General features: G+C 46.4%; 1 protein-coding gene across 3 annotated transcripts in view; it reads left to right on the forward strand.

The window, feature by feature from the left end:
- Nucleotides 1–4,355: 4,355 nt before the first annotated feature.
- VWA3A (von Willebrand factor A domain containing 3A) overlaps nucleotides 4,356–21,517 on the forward strand; it is a 528,715-nt gene continuing 511,553 nt past the window's right edge. For all 3 annotated transcript variants that reach the window (XM_078665117.1, XM_078665116.1, XM_078665118.1), the window contains exon 1: nucleotides 4,356–4,488. The gene's annotated coding sequence lies outside the window, so the exon portion shown is untranslated. The remainder of the gene's footprint in view (nucleotides 4,489–21,517) is intronic.

Genomic DNA, 21,517 nt, shown 5'->3' on the forward strand with positions numbered 1-21,517 from the left:
CTGTCAGCTGGTCTTCTTTGCCACTGGTTTTCTTCCGGCCTCGTGTTCCTCTCACTGTTGTCCTGGCACCTGTCACCTTACTTCTCTTCGGGAGTGAGCGTCTTCGTCTTCCTGCACTCCTCTCTGTCTTTCCTTAGTTGTTTCACTGTGAGGACGTTGCTTCGCACTGACTTCTCCTTCTACTCTTAATTGTGGCAACAGGCCACATGGATATGCTTCCTTCCTTTTCACGGTGGCAAACGTGCCACTCAGATCTCTCCTTTTCATCCTTCCTTTTCACGGTGGCAAACGTGCCACTCAGATCTCTCCTTTTCATCCTTCCTTTTCACGGTGGCAAACGTGCCACTCAGATCTCTCCTTTTCTTCCTTCCTTTTCGCAGTGGCAAACGTGCCACTCAGATCTCTCCTTTTCATCCTTCCTTTTCACGGTGGCAAACGTGCCACTCAGATCTCTCCTTTTCATCCTTCCTTTTCACGGTGGCAAACGTGCCACTCAGATCTCTCCTTTTCTTCCTTCCTTTTCGCAGTGGCAAACGTGCCACTCAGACCTCTCCTTTTCTTCCTTCTGCATCGCGACATCACTTGGACCAAACTTGTGTCTTCTCTTCTGACCTGGGTCCTCCATGCAGTGCGCGCACCCTGCATGTGTACCCCTGGTCTTGTCCTCGTCGGGGACACTTTCTCCTTCTTCCTCATCAGCCAGAGTTGGTGTCGCGAACCTTCTTTTCTTGATGCTTTCTTTTCTTGATGGTTGTTGGTGACGTTCGGGGGTCCATGTTTGTAGACCTGTTCATGGTTGAACGTCCTGGACCGGTTGGTGGTCCACTTCTGCCGATGCCTGGCAGGTTGCTTTCGGTCGTCCTGTCGGACTTTGCGCTACAACAGTTCCTGGGGGACCCGTTGTGGGTCAGCACTTGATGGGCGATCATTCGGGGGATCGGCTCCTGGGAGGCGCCATGGATCTGTCGCGGGTCGGCACTTGATGGGCGATCGTTCGCGAAGATTGTTCTGCGCGATGGCGCTGCATGCATTCTTCTTTCTGCTGGCGGTGGCTGTGCGTCGCCACGTGGCGCGTTGTTTGCGCACTTACTGTTCAGGGTTCTGGGACGCCTGCGGCGTGACGTTGGGTACTTGCTGCTTTGGCTGTCGTCGGGTACTTGATGCTTTGGACCGTTGACGGGAGTAGTTGATGATGCGGTGAGCGCCTGTGGCCACAAGGCGTCGCTGCTCTCTCCGTCCTTTGATCGCGGCAGTCGTTTCCCTGGACGTTCTTTTAGTGCTTGGCAGCCGTTTCCTCCAGACGTCAGTGCTTGGATGCTTTGTGAGGCAGTGGTGCCTTTTCCCACGTCGCGTTGGAAGTGGCAGTCGCCGACTCCTTGCTGGTGTGTGTGGGTGTCACGGGCGCTGTTGCGCAGTTACTTGCTGAGTGAGAGGTTGGATGCTTTCGTGCTGCGGGAGTTTAGACGCTTTCGCTGTCACTTGCGCTGTGGAGAACTTACTTGCTGCGTGAGATGTCTTGCGTTGTGCAATGCTTGTTTTAGTTCATGTGAATTTAGGTGCACTTTTGCATTTGGCCACTGGGTGGCAGTGTTGCTGGAATTGTTAGCAGCCTGTCTTGTCTTCCCCTGATGTGCACTCTATGGTCACAGTGCACAGGGGGCTGGAGCTGCTGCTGCTGGGAGCTGGTGAGTTTCTTTTGTTCTTCACTTTTGGGGACAGAAAGGCACAGGCGCATTGTTTGGGCACATGCTGAGTGAGGCACAGTTATCAGGGGTCAATGCTCACATGTTTGTTGTGTGTGCCGGTACTTCCATGTGTGTTTCCTGATATGCAGGAGAGTATGGGCGTGAGTGGTGAGGTACTGCTCCGTTGCTGTGCACAGGGTACCAGACTTTAACGTTTTCCTCGTTGAAAGGCACAGTGTATGGTTGGCGGCGCTGGCCGCTCACAGGCACTTCATTCGTTCTAGGGAGCCCACGAGGTGGAGGCTCATCAGACCGGCGGCGGCGCTGGCCGCGTGTGTGCACCTCCTGCTTTCCCCTCCCCGCCCGCTGCAGCCTCGGCAGTCCTCGCGGGGGGGGGGGGGGGGTGATTCTTACTCAGGCTGGGGAGCGCGTCGCTCCGGTCACTTCTCCTCGGGCGGGGGCGCTTGAAGCAGGCCGCGGGTAGGCTCCGCCGGCCCTGCTGTTTTAAACGCCTATGGTGCTCCACTCTTCGGTCTCCCGCCGCAGCAGCTTCACTATGCACACGCTGCGCGGCGGAGACCTGCCTTGCTTGTCGCAGGCCGCGGGTGGGCTCCGCCGGCGCTGCAGTGTCTCTCCTTTGTTGTGGGTGCCGCGGCAGGCCGCGGGTGGGCTCCGCCGGCGCCGCAGAGTCTTCCTTCGGGGTGGGCACTACCGGCGGGCCACGGGTGGGCTCCGCTGGCCCGGATGACGTTGCGAGGGGGGTTGGGAGGCGGTTAGCTACTCCGCTCCCTCCCCCTCGTAGTCTTCGGTGATTGCGGGTCCGGCCGCACTTGTTTTCACGCGGTCTTCAGTCTCTGTGCCCCTGCCGCTTCCAAGCTCACAAGCGGCGGGGGCGGGGGACGACTCGGGCAGGCCGCGGGTAGGCTCCGCTGGCGCTGCTTATTGCTGGGCACAGTTCATGGCGGGCACTTCGCCCGTGGGGCTCACCTTCGGCCGGCGGGCCAGATGCTCCGTCGCGGTCGCGGCGGGTGGGCTCCGCCCGGCCCGGGTACCTCTCCGGTGGGGGTCCTCAGCCTCGCGGCCGTCGCAGGTGGGCTCTGGGCGGTCCGCTGTTGCTTGGTGGCACTCGGTGGTGGCGGTCGACGCGGGTGGGCTCCGGTCGGCTTGCTGAGGGGCTCCCGGTCACTGCGGGGCTCCGACGTGCCCACCGGTCTTCTCGGCGCGTCGCGCCTCGCCACAGGGGATGCCCTCTAGATGGGCAGCTCTCTTCCCCTTTTCCTTAGCCGAGGGTAGTGGCACGCAGGGGCTGCACTACCGGCCTCGTCGCCATTGTAGAGTTGATGTGGTGGGCCCTAGGCCCTCATGTTAGGCGCAGCAAATGACCTGACACAGACACCAGATGAGGGTAGTGGGAATGGCCACGAGCACGTGCGCTCGGCCCCTTTTATTGCCAGCGTCATGTGACACCATGACGTCTGTGGTGGGTGGGTGTAAAGTGTAATACAGACACTTGAACACTAGAACGTGTCCATGCTAGGACACTACATCCCCCAGTCAAGACTAGTCCAAAAACAGTGAGACATCAGCAAAAAGTGGGGGTAACCATAAGAAGCAGATCCTACTTTCCTACGTAAGTCTTTAAAATAACCCACTTGCATTCCTGGGGTTTTGTAACACAACTATAACTGAAACAACATAGCAGGAAAACGTGATGCTGTGGCATGACATGCTAGACTTGGGCACCAACCCCTTCTCTAAATGAAGGATCATTCAATGGTCAACTAACTGCTGAGAAAAGGAACGACAGTAAGGCCACATAAGTCCTGCACCTTTAAGATTCCATGAAAACCAAAATCTTAACATCGGTGATTGCAGAAAAATACGTTCTGATGAAACTGAAAATTCCAAATAAAATATATTTAATAACATGTTTTATTTCTCCTTAAATCAACACCGGCACACTATTACGGAGCAGGAACATAATCTCGATTGAAGAATATATTCAATTAAGTGGTTGGATCTGCCCAGAGGCGCAACTACAGCCAAATGTGTGTGTGGGGGGGGGGGGGGGCTATTAAAAATTTCGAGGGGGGTGGTTGATTCTTCAAGCAATATGCAGAGTGGGGATGCAGGAGCTCTAAAATGTGGTGAAAAAACGACAAAGCCTCATTAGCAAGCAAATTGTCTTTAAAGACCTTTGGAGTCCTCGGGTGAGGCTGTGACTGTGCTTGCCTGGGAAGCTGTCTCAGCCGGGCTATAGTGGGGGGGGGGGGGGTCGGCTGAAGTCTTTTGAGCCCAATGGGCGTTGCGCGCGCCTGGATCTGCTCCGTGTTACCGAAATCCAGATTACGATGAACGATACATGAAGTCTCCCGAGCGGCTGCTGATAGGGCACGAACCGGCCACTCGATAGTCCTTCTTCTTTTTCCATAAAGCAACAAAAACGTATGCGCCAAAATGGACTGAACCATCGCGTGCAGTTGAAGGTGACTCGTGACTGGATGATGAATGTACAAGAAGAGACAACCTCCGTTTCAAAACAAAAGAAGTGTGCAGATGTATACAGAGATATTAAAAATACCCGTGTTAGACGTTGTCTTTAAAATTCTGTTTCTGCTTATGGCATGTTGGGTGGTTGCTTCCGTCGCCAAGGGTTACGATAGTAACAGACTTGCTGATTGATGATGGCTTTCCCATTGTCAGACGCAGGTTTAACAGACAGACGATCCTTGAGTTATGCCTAATTGTCGCCTGTGCGTCTTCAAAGAAGATTAAAAACCCCATTTGGACAGAGGAGCCCCCGGTGAGTGCACACTACGATCGTCTGTCTGTGTGAGACCTGTGCCTTTCACTTCTTTTTTCTGGCTCACTTCCTTACCCGCCGTACTATTTAAATTCAAAGGTTTCCATTCTAGAGAGAAATATGCTATACGATATGTAGAAAACCGTGTAATATCTCATTCATATGTTTTAAAATATGAATCGTGTAAACAAGTTCAAAACCTGTGACTGACGTAATAGTAAAACTTTGAAAAAGTTCTAGAATTAAAGTGCTGGTATGCCACACGTCCTTGATCTTCCCAACGCCATTTATTTGACTTATATGTTATTTAGTGATGTCACTTTCTACATCATTCTAGGGGAGAGGATGTAGCCTTAATGCTAGAGCTGCCGACCTTGAAGATGGAGAACGGGATTTGAGCCTCGGTGTCGGCTCAGCATCCTTTGATTCGGGGCAAATCACTTAATCTTCCCGTGCCTACCTAAAATGAACGTGTGCTTGTGTAACTTAACTGGTGCTCATTTAAAGCGCTCCAATTCCTTTGGATCGAGTTCGCGCTGTATAAATTTGCAACAACAAAAAAAATTCTAGTGTTTCTGACACACTCCGAATAATGTGCCACAACATAATGGGGCAGATTTAATATTTTTTAATTCCGCACAGTATCTAAAGTTGCGGCTCTGCTTTGCGCAAGGGGGAGAAAGTAGAAGAGATTCAAATGTTTTAATTTGCTCACTATTCCTGTGCTGGTGCATGAACATACTTGCCAGGACCATGCACAACTTTTGCACCGTGGTGCAGAGTTGTGCGCTTGATGTGTAGAATAGTATGTGTACTGGAAGTCTATATTTCCAATAAAAAATGGCAATCCTATGCTGAGAAAAATTCTGAAACATTCCACAAATTTCGTATGTGGTGCACTGTACAGAACACTACAAAGTGTGGAATGTTTGGAGAAATTAAATCATTTGTCCTTGTTGGCGCCACCTTCAAGGAGACATTATTGTTTGACCAAAGGTCTAGCTACCCTAGTAGATCAGGCTTTGTCTCAGAGTCTATGGTTCTTGTGCTAATTTGCTCGAGTTACACCCAAGTAACGCTGCATTGGAGCAAAGTAGTGCAAAATGCTACTTGCGCTGGTAAAAAGGCACCTTTTCGGCGCAAAATACCCTGCAGAAGTTTGCGCCCCTTTGCAGAACTTTGTTCCGACGCACAACTTTAGGAAATCTGGCTCAACCTGTTTTAACTGCCCATTTTCACGCACGTTTCCATCGTTTTCCACCTCCTTTGTATTCATTTTGTCTGCATTGGAAAGATGAAAAGCGAAGTGAAGCCTGAGGATTTGAATTTGGGATAATGGAGTCGAACACAGATCCTTGAAGTAGATGCATTAGTGATCATCCCAGTTAAATCCTACTCTTCTTAGCCAAAGTCCCAATCCTATGAACCTGTAGCTAGTGACCTCCGTTGACCTACCCCATTCTCCTTCTCCCCTTAGGGGAAGAGTCCAAAGAGAATCATATCCTGTTAGAATTCGAGATATCCTCTATTGAAACAGCTTCTCAAGAGCTGAAAGTCTGACAAAAGTCCAGGGTGGAACAGTGAGAGAATAACTGTAAGGGGAAATAAAGCTTGGAAGTGGGCAAGTTAGCAGAATTGTCATGTAAATCAGTAATCGGAAACTATAAAACATGACAAAAGTAGCATTTTAAAGAACTTCCTCACCAATTGTGTTTTTAAGTCTATTAGATAATATCACTGAAATAAGGGGTATTTATCAAATTGTATAATTTCTAAGCATGGACACAGACAGATTCAATAATTGTACCTTTGCCATGGGTGCATCTCAAAGCATTTATTTTGGTGCCAGTACTACTCATATGGTCAACATTTTAATAATATCTTGATCAATATTGTAGTTTGGTAAACCATACACGAGTCAGGTTTTTCTATACCACACAATCTGAATTTAATTATTTTCAGGTACTTCTAACGTTGACAGTCAAGGCAATGAGACACAGTGAAGTAGGTTGATTTGCATAATCTTATACAATTTGGTAGAGAGGGCATCACTATTTGAGCCTACGTTTCATCAGTCAAACTTTCTGTAGTTCAGCAATGGACAATTTCTTCTTCTGTATCCATTTCAACACACAAATACAATGTATTTTGTTTATTTGTCCTTCAGGAGCTATTAAGTATACTGTTCAATAGAAATGACTTGCAAAATACAGACATCACAGGTAAATTCAATCTGGCGTTTTATAGATTTTCCCTAGGCAATAGACAGTGTGATTTAAACTCAAGTGTCAAAAGCACGATTGAGAATAAAGTAAATTAACATTTGTTAATGCTATTTTCCACAGTATAAAGCAATGTGGGTGGAAGGAAGAGCAGTCTGTTTATTATTTGCCCTGACAGAACTGCAAAATAAGTTGCGGGAATCTGAGTAATTTGGAGGAAACTAAACACACAAGCAGTTAAGTCATAGAGATCCGACAGAGTTTGCTCTCAGGTTACATGACTTGATTAGGACACATCTGTGAAATGCAGCTTAGCTTGAGGCTATAGATAGTGTTTAATTTCAATTTATTTGGAAAAAGCTGAAGCACAGTAGCATTTCTTGAGATTTTATTTATGCACATGTGTACTCCACCTGCCTGTCTTCCTTCAGTTAACTGTAGCTTTTTAAAAATATATTTTTATTAAGGTACATTTAGAGTCAATATCAAATCAAAAGTATTAGGCTGCACAGTAAATTTTCCTGTAGAGTACCTCACAGTGGCAGCTCCTCTCAATCCCAAGTGGTGGGGCAGCACAGAGGAAATATCTAAAAAATAAAACACGGAGAAAATAATGGGAAAAAAAACAACACTGACCTGCCACTGCCGGATGCCACCTTGCTTCTCTGCTCCTTTCCTGATCCTTGCCTCCTGGACGTCCAAGAACTGGTGCATAATGTTATATGGTTGACCTACCTATAAGTCCCTAGTATATGGTACAAAGTTTACTGTAAGTTAAATGCCATTGGTGGACTGCAGTACCCATTGTGCCATCCTCTACAGTGATAGTGAGAACATGACTGCAGGCTTACCATTGTAGCCTGGCTTTAGCAGTTTTATATTGCAAATTCACCCTGTCAAAAGACTCCTTTTCACAGGCCTAAACCGTTCTTTTAAGTATTAATCAGCCACCCTTAAGTAGGCCTTACTACCCATAAGGCAAGGAGCATGGTATTTAAAAATATAGTATGTAAATGTTTAATGTTAAACATGCCCTTAGAGTGAAAAAGCCCTAAAATCTATAGTAGGGCTGGCTGCTCCATAAAAAAATACTGGGTTTCATTATTACATTTAATAATGCTAATTTCATCTAGAAAACAGCTATACATATAATTCGAAGACTCTATTTTAATAGTTATTCAAAATCCAATTTAATCAGAAATTACATTTTTTAGGGTTAAGGTACTTTTAGAAAGTTTCATTTTCCCTGCTTAAAGCACCTGGAGGCCCATTTGCATGAGCTCCCACTCCAGGTGAATAGCCCCCTTGATGAGGTGTTAAAGCGGCTCTTAAAGCAGTTCAAAAGCCTTGGGTGTGGGGAGGTCTTTCTTTTCCTCTGGAAGGATAACCTTCTGGCTGAGCCCAGGAACTTGCGTAACTGTAAAGAGGCAAATGTCACAGACAAAAACTAGCTGACACCTGGGCAGAGCCTTTCTTTGATCCCCCGATCAGACCTGCACCAATCCCAGTGGGAAATGAGCTGCCCCAGAACTGGTTTGAAGTGACCCAAAAGGAGGTTGCTGATATGCTTGGCCACACCTCTGAGATGGGCACACAGGCTCCACTCAGAGGAAGAAGGGGTTTGCTATGTTGGATTTAGGTAGGGAGGCACAGTGTGGGATTGTTTACTAAAAGGCAAACAGGAACTGCTGCAAAAGTGCGTAAGGTTACGCCTGGGAACGTTTCCCTATTGGTCAGGGAAGAGCCAGGAGTTTCCACCACCTACAAACTAGTGTCAAGCATAAATGTGGCAACCCGGTTACCTTCTTCAGAACACTGCTGGACTTGCCGAAGACAGAAGAAAGACTGCACTTGTTGTTTATGGTTGTATGTCTAAACAACTACTGCCTTAACCACGACATCATTATCCACGAAAGCTTTACATCGAGCTATGCTAAACCACAACTTTTTTTACGACTTCCTAAACCACTAAAAGGTTCACCTCGTGACTGGCCATTAGATGGCAGTATTGTAATAACAATACTTCCATATATTTTTAAATTGCTCTTTACCCATTTTTAGGTCGAGCTGACCTAGCATTCAATGCGAAAGCATTGAATGCTGTCAGCAAGACAACTAATGTTACCCGTATTTGGGAATGTGGACACGAGAGGGTGCACGAGCGCAGATTTGCTCAGATTTGACCTCGTGAGCGCGCACGGCGCCGTGCCCCTCTCGTGCCTTACATTCCCGTGCGCATACAGCCAGCCCCCACACCCCTGCACACAGGCACACGTACACACAGGCAGGCACACACACAGGTACAACACACGCAGGCACATACAAGCGCACCCGCCCCCGCCGCCGCCCGCCGCCCCCCGCTTACATACACACACAAACGCGCACACACAAACTCCCAACCCCACTCACCGGGCACATGCAGGGCTTCCATCACTGGGGGGGGGGGGGCGGGCACCGTCAATGTGCCCCGAGGCCCCCCCTCACCGGGTCTGCTATACTCTTCCCCGTCCCACAGCCTCACAGCACTCCTCAAGTACAGTGGGCGAAGACTGCAGGCGCCGCCACTGTCACGAGCCGCAGGGAACGCCAACGTGCACGCTCACGGCGTCACGCTCCTGCCCTCTCGCGTCTCTTCTGCGCTCCAGGCCGACGTGCGCCAAATACAGTAAAACAACAGAACCTCAACTGCGTGCTCCACAGTTTTATTTATTTCATTTACGTACTTGTTTAGTGTATTATGCCTACTTTTGATGATTCTCTTTTCCGATTGCTAGTAACAGGCATTCATAGACAGTGCGTCATTTAGAAGGAGCAATCACTTTGTAGTGTCTTATCGGCAGACCTGTAAGGAGAGGACGCAGACAAGGGATTCTTAAGTGTATGTTACTGTGCGCTGCTAAAGCCTGACGGTGCACACCCTGTGCAACACATTCTTGTCCACCCTGCCAACTCTAGCAGCAGAAGTGTCCATCCCGCTTCTTCCCTGAACTTTGCACTTCTGCTTGGGCGCACCCTTCTGTTAAACCCAAGATAATAAGGCTCGTCTCAGTTTAGTGTTCGTGCATATGTTTTTATAGACGTTTCGCACGCATGCTCGCCACACTCCTGTACCAGATGAGCTATTGCTCTGTATTTCTTTAGAAACATCTTACTCATTGAGGTATGATCGGCACGATGAGATGTGTGTAGTACTTCACAACATTTATCGTAGAGAAATTTGTTGGTAACCGTCTTGATTACAAAGTCACCGTAGTTTGAATTTTAAATGTATTTATTATTTTGTAAATATATTTATTGGTCCAACAACGACGAAACAGGTTGCCGTATATTCACTGCAGTGGCAGAGTGGGTGAGTTTGGAGCACGCAAATCAGGCCAGGTGTCTGTGTAACATGCCGATTATTACACCTGGCAGAAACAATGTATAACTAAATCCTACAACATCGAAAGCACAGCCTCCGAAGTACGTCCAATAACCGTTTTAAAATAGCAAGATCGTGGATCGGTACAATGAGGTGTGGGACAGTATATACCATTCATTCAAACCTTATTTATTTACTTATTTATTTATATCGCAAGCACCTGGCAGCATGGACAGTGGGGTGCTTTACAGAATACCTGGTAACTAAGCATGGGCGGAACTTGCGTATTTACGGATTCGCAATCCGCAAAATCCGCGAACTCTCGCGAATTTGCGGATTTTTTTTTATGTTCGCAAGGATTTCTGCCAGTTCGCGAGGGTTCTGTACCAGTTCGCAATTGCGAACTTACTTGTCGGCTCGCAACGGCCGCGACTATGTTGTTTCTACATCTGGTTCATCATCACAGGTTCACAGCACCCTCTGTTTCACCACTGCCACCCTCTGGTACACCCATGCCACCCTCTAGTACATCACTGCCACCCTCTGGTTGGTTTATCACTGTAGATTATGGGGGTGAAAAAAAGCAAGCACACCTGCCCTGCTTCAACTGACATGAATTAATTTGGGGTTGATTAATGTGTCACTGAATTTAAACTTCCAGTCTGGCTGGCACCTGCTTCCTTATCTGTAATTTGCTGAACTCTGAAGGGGCCCCTCAGGAAGCACTACAAGGAATGGTTACTAATGATAAGATTGAACTTTTGCACCTGCTGAGTGCTTTCAGTATTGTCTGTAATTGCTTTCTGTTGCAGTGTAATTTTTTTAACAGGACCTTTGTTGTATACTTGTAGCTATTCTCTGAGCCTGCTGTGAGGGTCAGAGCAGGGTCATAGAATAGTTGCAAGTAGGCAAATGAACTCTGAAGCGGCCCCTCAGGAAGCACTACAGGGAATGGTTACTAATGATAAGATTGAACTTTTGCACCTGCTGAGTGCTTTCAGTATTGCAAAAATCCAAATATCCAGCAGCATCCACAAAAGTAATCCTTCCAGGTCAAGATCCAAATCAAAGTGACCAGCACATGAAGAAAGCACTGGGAGGAGCCTGGTGGACAGGAACAGGAAGTTGGAGACTGTGGGGCACTTCCTTCCTCCCACCCCCACCCCCCAAAATGGACTCCTTGCAAAGAAAAAGTGCAGGCAAATGTCAACCTGAGGAGTTATTCTGATAAAAATCATAATTTTCAAGGTTTATGCTGCCTGCTGGTGGATTTCTTGTGCGAAATTGCAAATTTTGCAATCTCGCAATTGCGAGATTGTCGCTGCCCGCCGCATCTACGTGTTCGCAAGTATTTACTCCCGCGAAATTGTATAGTATTCTAGTTGGCAAGCAAAAAATCCGCTTCGCACGGATTTTACGAATTTTCGGCAAGTTCGCTAGAGTTCGCGGATTGCGAATTTACCGAAAATCCGCAAAATCCGCGAGCGGAACGGATTTTACGCCCATGCTTACTGGTAACCATATATTGAACGAAGAAGGTAGATTAACGGGGAAAACATGGTCAGCATGGGTTTAGAGAGAAAAGAGTACAAAGAGCAAGAAAGTATAGATGATCTCTGTATAGGTGGTTTTCCACCTGAAGTGGATAAGGTCCTCCGGTCTTCAAACAGGTTGTTCCAAATTCTAGGGGCCAACATGAGAGGGCCTGGTTCATAGTCTTGGATTTTTGTTTTGTTTCAGAATTTCTACTATCATTTGAACTTGGTTCCTGGTATTTCTCCTACCTCTGGAGGCCTGTGTTTGTTATTCATGTAGGTGTGTGCCTTTTGGTGCAGGACCTTATGGGTGGTGCAGGCACTTTTAAAGTGAATTCCAGCATCTAAGGACCACCAATGGCAGTCTTTCAGAATTTAATTGATGTGTCTAGATTTGTTTGCACCTTTAACGAGGCAAGCAGCGATGTATAGGATGTTCCAGGGAGGGGTGAGAATAGCCTTTCAGGTGTCTGCAAGTAGATCACTGCCATTATCAAGATGAGATGATACTGGGGCATGAGCCATGGCTCTGAGCTATTCGGAGGGATGGAGTGCTTAATTTGCCTGAGGTGGTGAAGTTGGATTGGATATGTGTTTTGCAATGAAACTGCTATTGTTAAGGGTGAATCCTAAAGATTTAGCACAGAGTACTGGTGTTGGTGTGAAGCCATCTCAGTTTGGTTCTGAAACCAGTGTTCCATGTGTAGCAGAAGGAATTAGGTTGAAGAGGTGGTTAGGTAGAAGTGACAAAGTGCTCATCCATTTTGTTAGGTTTTCCATGAGCAGTTTGAGAGTGGAGATGTCTGGAGGGTTCGAAAATCTAGTTACTAAAGTATATTTGGGAGTTGTTGGTGTATTGAATAGAAATTCTCTGCGTGTGAAGCATAGTACCAAGGCTTTCCATGCAGAGGTCAAATAGAAGTGATCACAGGATATATCCTTGATGTACACTGGAAAAAACTGGAAGAGAACGGGATCTGAATGTGTCAATTTTCACCAGCTATGATACGGAAGTGATCAAGGATTGGATCTATTTCAGCACTGTGTCCTTTACTTCCGTTCTTGAAAGGGGTATTTGTAGGGGGTTCTGTGTTTTATTGCATTGAATGCTGCTGACAATTAGAGCAGCACTAATACATGGGCTAAGCCATTTGAGATCAAGATGTAAGACCAGTAAGATTGTCAGACATTTAAGCATGCTCTGCTAGGATGTCTCCCTGATCTGAAGGTTGCATCATCTTCCTGGAAATGCCTATCCAGTCTTTTTCCTTGTCCGGTTGACAGAAAGAATGTTCATTTCATTTGGGTGATGAACATTGTGAATACAAATATCTTGTGTGAAGCACAACAGCACAGGGGCAGTCTTACTGATATTTGCATCATATTCCGTGGATGGGGGGACTTTTTTTCTTTATATTGTTGAAATGTTTACCTGTGCTGGTCCGTTTAGCTCCAAGATGAATGCGGTATACCTAAAACCAGTTTTTACTTGTCAGCCGTGTGTTCTTTCGGGCTGTTGAGAAGGTTGCACATACGTATCGGGTTAATCGGGTGTGCCAAATTTTCTCTGTCTTGCTGGTAATGTTAACGCATAACTCCATGTCACCAAGGAAGCAGTGCTACAATACTGGGTATCTGTTTAACATCTTAAAGCATTCGAGGAGATTTAGTCCTTTTTCACTTCAGTTGATCCAATTGAATTAACACATTTGAAATCAATTGTTAAGTATAAGCCCAGTATTCTAGCATTGCTTGCTTGTTGATTTGGATCCATCAAGTACCCTACCTGCAATTAGCTTGGAGGCATACATCTTCCTGGGTTGAAGTAAAAGATTACAGAATAGGCACAATAGACAAGTGAGTTAAGCAATTTGTGTTGAGGGGTAGGTGGGTCAGGGCAGGTGCTAGAGACCCTCACTCTATCGCTCTATCTTTCGCCCTCACTCTATCTATCTATCGCCCTCACTCTAGCTATCTTTCACCCTCCCTCTTGCTATCTTTCGCCCTCCCTCTAGCTATCTTTCGCCCTCCCTCTAGCTATCTATCGCCCTCCCTCTAGCTATCTTTCGCCCTCCCTCTAGCTATCTTTCGCCCTCCCTCTAGCTATCTTTCGCCCTCCCTCTAGCTATCTTTCGCCCTCCCTCTAGCTATCTTTCGCCCTCCCTCTAGCTATCTTTCGCCCTCCCTCTAGCTATCTTTTGCCCTTCCTCTAGCTATCTTTCGCCCTCACTCTATCTATCTATCTTTCGCCCTCACTCTATCTATCTATCTTTCGCCCTCACTCTATCTATCGCCCTCCCTTTATCTATCTTTCACCCTCCCTCTAGCTATCTATTGCCCTCCCTCTAGCTATCTATCGCCCTCACTCTATCTATCTATCGCCCTCCCTATAGCTATCTTTCGCCCTCCCTATAGCTATCTTTCGCCGTCCCGCTAGCTATCTTTCGCCCTCCCTCTAGCTATCTTTCGCCCTCACTCTATCTATCTATCTTTCGCCCTCACTCTATCTATCTATCTTTCGCCCTCACTCTATCTATCTATCTTTCGCCCTCACTCTATCTATCGCCCTCCCTCTAGCTATCTTTCGCCCTCCCTCTAGCTATCTATCGCCCTCCCTCTAGCTATCTATCGCCCTCCCTCTAGCTATCTATCGCCCTCCCTCTAGCTATCTATCGCCCTCCCTCTAGCTATCTTTCGCCCTCCCTCTAGCTATCTTTCGCCCTCCCTATAGCTATCTTTCGCCCTCCCGCTAGCTATCTTTCGCCCTCCCTCTAGCTATCTTTCGCCCTCACTCTATCTATCTATCTTTCGCCCTCACTCTATCTATCTTTCGCCCTCACTCTATCTATCGCCCTCACTCTATCTATCTATCGCCCTCACTCTAGCTATCTTTCGCCCTCCCTCTAGCTATCTATCGCCCTCCCTCTAGCTATCTTTCGCCCTCCCTCTAGCTATCTTTCGCCCTCCCTCTAGCCATCTTTCTCCCTCCCTCTAGCGATCTTTCGCCCTCCCTCTAGCTATCTTTCGCCCTCCCTCTAGCTATCTTTCGCCCTCCCTCTAGCTATCTTTCGCCCTTCCTCTAGCTATCTTTCGCCCTCACTCTATCTATCTATCTTTTGCCCTCACTCTATCTATCTATCTTTCGCCCTCACTCTATCTATCGCCCTCCCTTTAGCTATCTATCGCCCTCCCTTTAGCTATCTATCGCCCTCCCTTTAGCTATCTTTCGCCCTCCCTCTAGCTATCTATCGCCCTCCCTCTAGCTATCTATCGCCCTCCCTCTAGCTATCTATCGCCCTCCCTCTAGCTATCTTTCGCCCTCCCTCTAGGTATCTTTCGCCCTCCCTATAGCTATCTTTCGCCCTCCCGCTAGCTATCTTTCGCCCTCCCTCTAGCTATCTTTCGCCCTCACTCTATCTATCTATCTATCTTTCGCCCTCACTCTATCTATCTATCTTTCGCCCTCACTCTATCTATCTATCTTTCGCCCTCACTCTATCTATCGCCCTCCCTCTAGCTATCTTCCGCCCTCCCTCTAGCTATCTATCGCCTCCCTCTAGCTATCTATCGCCCTCCCTCTAGCTATCTATCGCCCTCCCTCTAGCTATCTTTCGCCCTCCCTCTAGCTATCTTTTGCCCTCCCTATAGCTATCTTTCGCCCTCCCGCTAGCTATCTTTCGCCCTCCCTCTAGCTATCTATCGCCCTCACTCTATCTATCTATCGCCCTCACTCTAGCTATCTTTCGCCCTCCCTCTAGCTATCTATCGCACCACCACAGCATCCCTCAGGGGTACCACAGCATCACTCAGGGGCACCTCAGCATCACTCAGGGGCACCCAACATCACTATGCGCTACCACAGCATCACTGAACGCCACAGCATCACTCGTCGCCACCACAACATCACTCAGCGCCACCACAGTATCAATCTGTGCAACCATTCAACAATAACTGGTTCAAATATTTTCTCTCAATGTTTCAAGCTTTATTACAAATGTCACAAAAAGATGTTATTATTTCACTTCTGTTCTTGGATTTTCATCACAATAAAATACACTGAACATAATCTTCACAAAAGTTATTTACAAAAGTTTAAGCTATTGCCATTATAAATTCCAATAACTTTTATTTAAGTATTAATTATTTAAAAAAATTAAAAGCCATTGTTATTTGTAATATCAATACATCTAAGTCACGTAAATACAAAACATGTTGCATTACAAATGCTATAGGTGTCACATTTGCAAAAGATAAACGTATTGGCATTGTAAATGACAAAGCTATTAATTTCGCTATTTTCAAAACCAACACATAAATAAAAAATTTGTAATTTACAAGACCAATAGCTCAAACTTTCCTAATGCGAGACCTATTGAATTGCAAATGCTTGTTTCAATATTTTATCCAAAGTATATTATAATGTATAGTCTTTTTTTTTCACACACGACCGTGTTAATGTTTATTAACTGTGACCTTGTTTGACCTATTTACTTACTATGCAAGTAATGTTTGTTTGACCGTATAAATATTATTTGTTATGGTTGACTTGATCCCCTTTGACTTTCTTTCATGTTTGTTTTTCATAAAAGATGAGCTCTCTACTCATTGAGGTTTTTCACGTAGTTTTGACTCTTTTTTTTTTACTCATGCAAGGCATTTATCTGCTGTTTAACGAGGAGCAACACGCTGTCACTGCTGTGCACGCTTCACGCAGCGCGTTCCTTCTTTATATTCTCGGCCCAGCACACAGCCCTGTTAAACTTCCTTCCAGGAGGGCACGGTTTTTTCAGCGGTGATTGAAATAACATTTACGTTATGTGGGCCGCGAGCTAAATGCAATTCTGCCCTCAGCGTTAACAAGTATCCTTTTCCTCTTTATGGTACTTTAGTAGCCTTTTTTCAACACAAGCCCAAACAATATCACAGATAATGGTTTCGCCACTACTGCGGTGAGTGAAATAGGAGCTTATCTCTATCATTGATGCTACTTTTACTGTCCGCGACCCGACTGCAATCCTGCCCATAGCTTTGACAATTAACTTCTGTGCTGGACTTTAACAGCCAGTTTTCAACACTGAAATTCTTCGGTGTTCTGGCTCAGTAAAATTCTGGAAAAACATGTCAACTCAGTTCTGACAGACTTTCTAGAATCCAATAACACACTGGACCCCACCCAGACTGGTTTTAGGCCCCGTCACGGAACTGAGACTGCTCTGATTGCAGTGACGGAGGAGGCAAGAAGGATCTTGGACGGTGGCGGTTCTACGGCCATCGTCCTACTTGACCTGAGTGCCGCCTTCGACACCGTAAATCACAGCATCTTACTTCATCGCCTTAGTATGATTGGAGTGTCTGGCATAGCACTCACCTGGATGGAATCATTACTTACAGACAGATCCTTCCAGGTATTCGAAAAGGAGTTTACCTCCTCTAGTAAACCTCTTAACTGTGGAGTGCCTCAGGGCTCCTCCCTGAGTCCTACCCTTTTTAATGTTTACCTTAGCCCCCTAGCTGATGTCGTCCGCCCTTTTGGGGTGAAAATTGTCACCTACGCGGATGACACTCAGCTGGTGGTAGCTCTGGACCCTCCTCTCAACCCTAACCACAGCTTACACAATTGCCTGAAAGCTGTTGCGTCCTGGATGTCGGCCTCCCATCTAAAACTTAACGGGGACAAAACAGAGGTAATGCTCCTTGGAAATAACATCTCGAAATCCATCGACACCATCTGGCCCCTCTGTTTAGGTATCCCCCCACAACCTAAGGATCAAATTAAGAGCCTTGAGATCTGGCTCAATCACAATCTCACCTTCAACTACCAAGCCACCAAACTAGCCGCTATCTGGTTTGGACTGATGAGATTGCTCCGCAAGATTCTTCCCCTTCTCCCATTTCACTCTAGACGGATCATGGTCCAAGGACTAATCCTGTTGCGCCTCGACTTCGGTAACGCCCTATATCTAGGCGCTCCACAGTCCACACTGTCCAAACTACAAGTCATCCAAAACTGCGCGGCAAGAATCCTCTTGAACCTTCCTCGCCGATCCCCAGTCACAGCCAGATTGAAGGACCTTCACTGGCTCCCTGTGAAAGCCAGAATAAAATTCAAGAGCATGTGCGTCGCGCACACGCTCCTACTGGGGAACAGGCCCCGCCATAAATCACCGCTTGGTGGAAGCCTATCGTCCTTCCCGGGTCCTCAGATCCGCGACCTCCTACCTAACCTCCGTACCACGCATCAGAAGAGCCAGATGCGGAGGCCGCTCGCTTGCATACAACCTGGCCAGGATCTGGAACTCTCTTCCCCTCGCAATTAGGTCAGAACCCAACCTGCTCACCTTTCGAAAACTCTTAAAAACTTGGCTCTTTAATAAATCCCACACTTAACCTGCTCCTCTGCCTCCCACACTCCCTTCCCTATAGCACAACCCCCCAGTTTTTCTACAGCGCTGGGACGCCTTTGGGTAGCCATCGCGCTTTACAAATCCTCATTCCATTCCATTCCATTCTGAAAAGTCGTTGTTCTGACCTTCGTTGTTCTAGAATTCGTTGAATGAGAGTCTTCGTTGTTCAAGCTTCGTTGTTTCGGTTAGTCGTTGTTCTGACTTTGTTGTTTAGGATGTTTCCCGTCAAGCATAAATGTGGCACCCCGGGTACCTTCTTCAGAACACTGCTGGACTTGCCAAAGACAGAAGAAAGACTGCACTTGCTGTTTATACCTGTGAGAAGACCAGAAGAGCTGGACCTTCTCCCATGTGTCCCCAGCACAAAGTGACTCCAAGGGTCAATTGGCTGACTTACTGTTAAGCTACAGAGACACACAAGTTGCAAGAAGCTCTCGCCCTGAAGATCCTAGCTGAACAATTAGAGCTCGACCTGCCTTGGACCCTGCTGCTGGATTCTGCTGTAGTGAGTTTTGACTGCCGAGGGCTGTCCTTGGACCCTTGACAGCATCAAAATATACTCCTCCTAGCATCCTTAGAAACATAGGACTTATAACCTATTAACTCCAAAAACCTCTGGAGGACCTGGACAAACCTGCTGAGTCAATTTGACAACAGTGTTTTGCTGCTGGGCCAAATATTCAGGTTGCTCCCGCTTGAAGCTTTTCTGCAGCATCAAATCTGTTTCAGCGGGAGGTCGTGAAGAGGGTACCCTGCCTCATGGAGGCCTACTTGGCCACAACTTGAAGCCTTGCCCTGCTGGAAGTATCAGAGCTAAAAAAAAGTGAGTAAGTCCGAACATAGAAATCTCCACCAGGCAAAGGCACTAAAGTATCTTGCCAGCGAGGGACCTTCATTGGGTACAAATGTGAATTTGAATTTCTACCATTTGGATATTTCCCACCAAAAGTCAGCAGCTTCACCAAGACTTCATCTGATGGCTATCTGGCGTCTTGGAAGCCACCTTGGCCACAGTCTGCTGCCTTGCCCCCCTGAGGATTTTAGACTTCCATTTCAGAAATTAAGTCATCAGGTAAAACTTCCAACCTGGTCTTTGTATCCGACTAGTGCCTAATCGGCCTTACACTTTACCCGTGGTGTGCTCTAGTGCAACCAGTTTCTCGCGATTGGCACTTTGCATTATTGACGCTATTTGCATCTAAAATTTGAACCATTTTTGTCTCTGGTTCCCCTTATTGGATCTTTGTTGTTTTGCTGTCTATTTGTTCATTAAAATATTCTCTATTTATATAAATTGGTGTAGAATTTTTATTGGAGTGTGTTTCTGACCTTCTAACTGTTTTGGTACTTTTAAATGCTTTGCACATTTCTTACTTTAAGCTTGTCCACTCTGTGTCATGCCTGGGGACCCCTTCCCGTTTGCGAGTGGTTTACCACCTACTCGAAGTAGGTGGTAAACTGCGGGTGTTTTGTGGCTGCATATGCGGTCGCAAGACAATTGTACAAGGCAGTGAGTCTCGCTATTATGAAGGGATGCCCCTTCCTAATAGCGTTTGTACATGCTATTACCCTTTTTGCGGTCGCAAACAGGACGATCTCCCGTTTGCAAGCGCAAAAAAGGGTCGAACATCTTGCCCAAAGAGAGTTATTAAGGAGGAGCTTGTGAAAGTGAAGCAAGTCACCTCCGACCCTCAGAGTAATGCGTCAAAATGTGAGGGATGCAGACTGGCAGTTGCAAGAATTCAGTGAGTCTAAACTGCAAATGTGCAGTGTGTCGAGTCACTCGAACTGGATAAGGAGTGTGTGAATATACGATATACCCGCCGCGTCTCAGCAATAATGAAGGATCAGCCTGGAAGTGCTTTCATGTCACAATTGGACTCTCTGATACCATCCATCAGGCTGATCCTTCATTATTTCATTTCCCTCCAGCTTCTTCTTAATCATGTCTCCATTTCACCTCTCTTCTATCCCCTTTCTCCACCTCATGCGTGTCACATAGAAGTCCAGTTTATCTCTTTTGGTATTATGGTCTGCCATTGTGCTGGATCCACCTACCACTTTTCTGCTTTCAGACAGTGGCCCAGCCTTTGATTTGGACTCATGCCGTGGCCGCTGTAGCTGAAGGAGTTGCCCCCCTGGCCCTTCCTGTTGTGCAGTTCAGCTTCCTATAAGTGAGCTGATTCCTGTAAAATCAACTTCTGACTTTGGACGCTGAATGGGTCTTAGTCTCTTGCATACACCAGCAGCAGTCCTTCCGTACCTAGCTGCTTGGTGCTCACCATCCACACCAGACATGCTCTGCGTCTGGTGTTCTACTCTGCATTGTGTCTGCCATCCTACATTCAATGCAAGGACTAGTGGGAATTGCCTCAAGATGTCAGTTCATGGGATAACTTTGCTTTTGGGTGGTTCCATCCACCTCTCTGTCACTTACTACATCTGTAGTGGCAATTCTGTGAAATCCTTAGAGCAGTATAGATGTAGTTTCTTCAATGAAAAAATTACTGGAATTATTTTGGGAACCACCAGTTCCTGCTACTGATGCATTATTTAGATGTATAATTGTATGCTGGACGTCTGATTCGGATATTTCTGTTTTAAGAACTTTGTGTCAAATTTAAGGAGTCCCCAAAACCTTGATATCTACAAGTTTTTGGGCAATTTCTCTGTAATATTTTTTTATAAGATTCCTCTAAACTGTTTGCAAGAGCTTCCCCATATATTACAGCAATTGGTTGTTAAACTTTGCATTTTGGTTTGTGAGTACATTCTGTTTGACCAAATTATCAACTATTTACAATTATTGTTACTAGATTTGTACTGGGTAACCCTTGACTTCATGGGCTTTACCTGACATCAAGCTTCTAGGATATTTTGCCCTAAAGGAATCCCAGGTTACTGCTCAGTCTGATAAGTCATTAGTGAAATGTCCAAAAATGGTAACTTACTGCTGAATCTACTCCTCAAGATATGGGGCCAGATGTAGGAAGCCTAATACCGGTCGGTAATGGCCGTAATGACCGAATTTCGGCCGTTACCGACCGGTATTAGGCTTTTCAGATGTAGGAGGCCACATTTCAGGATTCGGTAATTTACCGAATCGGTATTTACCGAATCTATAATTCCCATTCATTCCTATGGGTCTCCAGGCCCATAGAAATGAATGGGAATTACTGAATCGATATTTACCGATTCGGTAAATACCGATTCTTAATTACCGAATCTTACCGATTCAGTAATTTTTACCGAAAATCATCTACATCCCATTTACCTATTCTTAAATACCGAATCGGTAACATTCGGTATTTAAGAATAGGTACATTGAGATTACCTACATCTGGCCCATGATACCGGGATCTGTCTTCTCAGTAACATTCTTCATGTTGCAAGGGCGAAATGACCAGAGAAGATTGTTGCAGAAATTGAAACAGCCACCATTCTAAGCATCTTCTTTTAAATTAGTACCAATTTGTGACCAGCTTTGTACCCGCATGATAGGAAACA

Source organism: Lissotriton helveticus, chromosome 10, assembly GCF_964261635.1.
Source record: "Lissotriton helveticus chromosome 10, aLisHel1.1, whole genome shotgun sequence".
Classification (NCBI taxonomy): Eukaryota; Metazoa; Chordata; class Amphibia; order Caudata; family Salamandridae; genus Lissotriton; species Lissotriton helveticus.